Source organism: Delphinus delphis, chromosome 4 (assembly GCF_949987515.2).
Source record: "Delphinus delphis chromosome 4, mDelDel1.2, whole genome shotgun sequence".
Lineage (NCBI taxonomy): Eukaryota > Metazoa > Chordata > Mammalia > Artiodactyla > Delphinidae > Delphinus > Delphinus delphis.
Window position 1 is genome coordinate 104,488,058 of NC_082686.1, and position 5,903 is coordinate 104,493,960.

Below are 5,903 nucleotides of genomic sequence, written 5' to 3' on the forward strand. Positions count from 1 at the left end.
CATGTAGCTCAGTATCTAACAGCAGGTTTCAGCCTCCTAGTGAGTCCTGTCATCAGTTTTGTGGGTCACAACTAGCATTACTTCAATCATTAAAAATTTAAAAATTAAATAATATGGATAAAAAGTATCAGAGTACATTGTACCTAGAAAGACTACATTTCATATCGGGGAACTTTGTGTTTTACAATATGATTTGTGTGTACATATGTGTATTTGTGTGTAGCAGGTGAGTTCGTGTGTGTATACGTGTGGTCTGCATGCGCATATATGTGTTTTTTGTGTGTGCATTTTTGTGTGTGTTTATGCATAAGTGTCTCTGTGTGTGTGTGTGATGGTTTAAATGTATTTCTTACTGTTGACCCTGGACTAAAAAGTTTAAATCTATTGTCCTAGTTCAAAATACCTTATATTATGGGTAAGGAAATGGAGGCTCATACAGGACAAGTGACTCACCCAAGATGAGTAGCAGGGATAGAATTCCTGCTCACGCATCCTGACTTATAGGTTTCCTCCTTGTTTCATATTTCATAGATGCCTCTGTGGCCAGAGCCACTGAAGGACTTTGCAGAGTGGAAAGGTAGGTAATTGGATTTGCTTTTCTGAAAAAGCATGAGGAATGATGTGGTGGATGGATTGGAGGGAACTTCGTGGAGGCTGGGACTCTGGGGAGGAGGTTTTCATAGCAGCCCTGGTAAGAACTGGTGACTCACTCCAGTGAGGCATTGGCCCTAGGCCTGCTGAGGACGAGCAAGGTGTGAAATTTATTTAGAAGGCAGCCATGACAGGACCTGATGATGAATTTGAATTTGAAGTGGTTTCAGAGAAAGAGTCAAGAAGAAGTTCCAAGTTTCAGACTGGGGTACCTGGATAAATGGTAGGGCTGTTTTCTGAACAAGAGAAAATAGGAGAAGGAGCAGTTTCAGGGACAAAGATAATGAAGATAATTTGCCTGGATTGAAGGTTTCTAGAGATTTTCCCGCTGGACACAAATACAGCGTCTGTCACCGACTAGATTCGTGACCTTGAGAAGTTGCTTCACTTTTCCAGGCTTAAATTTTCTTCTTGAAGAAAAGGCAAAATGGTCTTTCTGTGCTAGTCAGAGAGGGGTCCATATGAGATGTTTTGGGAACCTTCAAATAAAGACTTCCAGAGGGGAGTGAGAAATCCAGCTTAGGACACGAAAGAGAGCATGGGGATGGAGCTCATTACCTGAGAGTCATCAGTGGAGGTTGAAGGATAGCTATGAAGTGATCTCTTCTTTGGGTTTCATTGGTCCCTACCCTTGAGTGTGGTTTCCAGGGTTTCTTATTGGAAAGCCAGGGGCAGAAACTTCTCACAGTATATCACTTCAATCAAATGCCACAGAAATGCAAAGTGAAACCACTGGGGACACACCCAGAAACCAAACCCACAACTTCTTCTCTCAGAAACTCTTCCTTTATTTACTTGCTTGGTTTCCATTTTGTGCCAGGGTAATAAAACAACCCTTTCTTTCTTTTACTTGGAACCTCTTTATTCAGCTACCAGGGACTTCCCTCTAGTAGGGGCAGCACCCACCCCAAGGACTTACCCCAGAGGCTTCAGAACAGAAGCAACTGCATTTCCACTTGAACTGTTATTTCTCTGTCTAAGGAATCTTCCTGACCAATAATCCTGCTAACCCTTTATGGGAAATTTGGCCTTGGGGCTCCATTTACAGATATTAAATTCACAGTGAAACTGTACAAGACTCCCATTCATTAGAAGATCCATTCATACTCTCCAAGCTAAAAACCAGGAACCACATTTTGGGTTGTAGAAGTAGCCACTCTAAATGACCCAACTGACCAATTGTTTCTGTTATGATATATATATATTTTTTTGTGAATTCCAAGGGAATTCATGAAATAAAGGGAGAAACATTTTCTTATTTCACTTTTTATATAGACACTAAGGTTTCGTTGGGAGGTTACATGCGTATGGGGCAGGGACATTTCTCAGTGGCAACTATCAAACTGGGGCAACGTTAAAGGAAACTGGATGCAGAATTTGCCTGGATTGAAGGTATCCAGAAAATTTCCACTGGCCACAAATACAACATCTGTCACTGACTAGATTCATGACCTTGACAAGTTGCTTCCCCTTTCCAGGCTTACATTTTCTTCTTCAAGGAAAGGCAAAATAGTCTTTCCACACTAGCCAGAGAGGGGTCCATATGGCGGCGTTGTTCTGGGCTCCCCCTTGTAACTTACAGGGAAAATTTCACAATAACCGGAGCCCTTGATGTCCTGCAAATGAAGGAGGAGCGTGTCCTCAAATCCCTCACAGCGGAGCCCACTTAGACGGCACCAACCTGGCTTCCAAATGGAACAGGACATCTACAAAAGGAAAAGTGATGGCGTTACCTCATAAATCTGAAGAGAACCCGGGAGAAGCTTCTGCCAGCAGCTCGTGCCATTGTCGACATTGAAAACCCAGCAGACGCCAGTGTCATACCCTCCAGGAATGCGGGCCAGCGATCTGTGCTGAAGTTTGCTGCTGCCACGGGAGCCTCTCTATTGCAGGTGCTCCATCCACTCCTGGCAGCTTCACTAACCGGATCCAGGCAGCCTTCCGCTGTGTGTTGTGCGGTTATCAGGGGTGACCACCAGCCTCACAGAGGCGTCTTATGGTCCCTGCGCTGTGTGGACGCTGCCATCCCTTCAGCACGAGGGGAGCTCCCGGCGGGTGTGATGTGGTGGTGCTGGCCTGGGGATTGTGCGCCTGCGCGGCTCCATCTCCGGTGCGCGCTCGCGGGAAGTCAGGTCGTGTCTCTGCTTCTACAGGGATCGTGAAGAGACTGAAAAGGAAGAGCAGGCGGCTGCTGAAAAGGCTGAGACCCCGGAGGAATTCCGGGGTGAATGAGCCGCTCCATGTCTCGAACTTATTGCTACTCAACCCGAAGTTGCAGACGGGTCTGAAGGCGCAGGTGGCCTCGGCACCTTCCAGCAGCTCCTCCGGAAGGACCGCGGCGCGCAGTCAGCCTCTGAAGGCCGGTCTGCCGCCACTGCTCAGACCACTAAATGGGGAGAAACAGCCAGAGTGGTCTCAAAGCTGCTCTTAAACAGAAGATGGAAATAAGGTCGATGGAAAATAAACAATTTCTTAAAAAAAAAAAGAAAAGGAGAAATGGGATCAGGTGGTTACTGAGTTTCCTTTTGGATCTAAAAATGCTTTGATTTTAGGAATGGTTCTACAGTATTCCTCCTTTAAAGGACAATTGTGTCAGACACTTTGGAAAGACAAATACAATTTCTTTGACTTGCAACTTCACTCAATTAATTAGACAAATTTGTATGAAGGAGCCTATTATGTGGCTGGCATTTTGCTTCGTGCTGGGGAAACTTAGGACAAAGGTCACAGTATCCTCTGCCCTTGCAGGCTACAAAGGAGGCAAGACAGCTGTGTTCCAAGATCAGCAGCTGCCTGAGCTTTCTATTTCTGGCACTGCCATGCATGTCCATGTCATTGTCACACTCAGTGTAAAATGGAGTCAAACTCATAATTTATTGTCTATCTCCTCATCTAGCATGGAAGGCAGGAATTTTGTCTCTTTTATTGATTGTTGTATGTCCAGGAACTGGAGGAATGCCCAACATATTATTGGTGATTGAAATACAAGGTGTAAGGATGGGTCACAAGTTTGAAGGATATTTTAAAAGATGATAGACGCTAACACAGTGGTCTTCAAACTGCAGTATGCCTATCCAAAAAGAGGTTACAAAGACTTTCCAAGAGATGGATGGGATGGATAGCTTTAGGGGAATCAATTTCCAGATCCTCAACTTCTGTATGAGTTATTCCTCAAAGCTGACCTGCCTGAGAATGCACTGAGAAACCTGTCCTGCTGGTTTCTTTTCCATCTTCCGTTTTACAATCCTTCTTCTCTTACTCCACAAATGAACAGCTTTTCTCTCCAGTCTTACTGAGATGCATTCCCCCAGGTGGTAAAAAAAACACCTGTGAAGAAACTCTGGGAGGTCTAGGGACAGGTATGAGACCGTAAATGGCTCTAATGACTAGTTAATATATTTTTGCAAGTCAAGTGGTTTCCAATACTTTGCTGTCACAAAATTCAAGAACTAATGGAGTTGTCATCTGAAAGATGACTAAAAATAATTTTTGATGGTAGATCACAACATGTTTTTGGCATATAATTCAAAGGGAACTCAAAGAATTGATTGATGTCACTGTACAAGGGTCTTTCCATTCCCACCTACTTAATTATGAACAGGATTTTCCCAAGATTTACATCTATAAATACAATAATGGGAATAGAAATGATGGAGAACTCTGTCTCATTCTGTCAATAAGTAATATTCATTGACAGATACATGAATGAATTGGGGGAAAAAAACCCTCCTCTCAATAAAAGGTGCATTTCCAGTACAATTTCCCTTTTTATTCTATAATTGTCCATCAAAGTTTATAATATATGTATGTTGTTTTAGTCAAATGATTAATTATAGTAACTGTAACAAATATAGAAGACTTCTTTACTTAGAACCTTATGGTCACAGGAAACTTAAAAATTTAAATTGATATATATATATATATATATATATATATACACACACACTTATGTGTAAAGAAGTTTGATAGGGTGATCAATAAACCATTTTGAAAAACTAAATAAAATTACATTAGTACTAAATTTTGAGGGGGAAGTAGAATAGAATAAGAATAAATAAATTAAAGAAGAGCTCACTCATTTATTTTTTTTAACAGGATATGATAGGGAATTCCCTGGCAGTCCAGTGGTTAGGACTCCGCACTCTTAATGCTAAGGGCCTGGGTTCGATCCCTGGCTGGGGAACTAAAATCCCACAAGCCGCGTGGTGGCGGCCAAAAAAAAAAAAAAAATGGATATGGTACTCAAATTGGTTTGGTATTTAAGTTCTATTGGACATTTTTTAAATTTATTTTTAAAAAAATAATTAATTAATTAATTATTGTTTTGGCTGTGTTGGGTCTTCGTTGCTGCACGTGGACTTTCTCTAGTTGCAGTGAGTGGTTTCTTTAGTTTCTCTTCATTGCAGTGCACAGGCTTCTCATTGCGGTGCTTCTCTTGTTGCACAGCACGGGCTCTAGGCGCGTAGGCTTCAGTAGTTGTGCCACGTGAGCTCAGTAGTTGTGGCGCATGGGCTTAGTTGCTCCATGGCATGTGGGATCTTCCCGGACCAGGGATCGAACCAGTGTCCCCTGCATTGGTAGGTGAATTCTTAACCACTGCGTTACCAGGGAAGTCCTCTATCGAACATTTAAAAGATGCATTCCATTGGACACATCAGATATATTTTTAAATGTTTATATTTAGAAAGTTCTGGAAATGATTTTTTTGCTGTTCTTTAAATATAGGATGGACAAATTTTGAAGTCACCTTAGAAATGTATGAGGAGTGCAGAGTTTTGAACATTTTTCTGGGGGCTATGCCAACAAAAAGTCTGAAGACCACTGGGCTAATACTACAAGTGTGGCATTCTAATCCTGGCTGCACAGTTACTGTCAAGCCTTGGGAAATGCCCTTCTTAATCCCTGTGTGTCCATTTCTCTTTCTGCAAAATAAAAAACACACCTGCTTGCTTTCCCTTATTCTCAGGAATGTTCTGAGATCATACGAGATAATGAACTAATGTGAAAAGTCTAGATTATTTCCTGGGGGCAAGTTGGACACCTCTGGGAAGTTTCAATAACTTTTTCAGGTTAACAGGTTAGTTCTCCAGAAAGTATAAATGAAAGGTATTCTTATTACTACCTCTACTTTACTATGGTCTCCCCTTTCCCCCAGTTTCGATTCAGTGTTGGGAACTTCATGGGAGAGATCTAATATCATAGGGTTAGTTTCTGTGTCACTGCATCACAGGGTTAGCAAGGAGGGACCTAAC

General features: G+C 42.2%; 1 non-coding gene across 1 annotated transcript; it reads left to right on the forward strand.

Moving 5' to 3' along the window:
* Window positions 1–4,761: 4,761 nt before the first annotated feature.
* TRNAK-CUU (transfer RNA lysine (anticodon CUU)) lies at window positions 4,762–4,834 on the forward strand. The gene has a single exon. It is a non-coding gene; the product is annotated as a tRNA-Lys (tRNA).
* The last annotated feature ends 1,069 nt before the right edge of the window (window positions 4,835–5,903 follow it).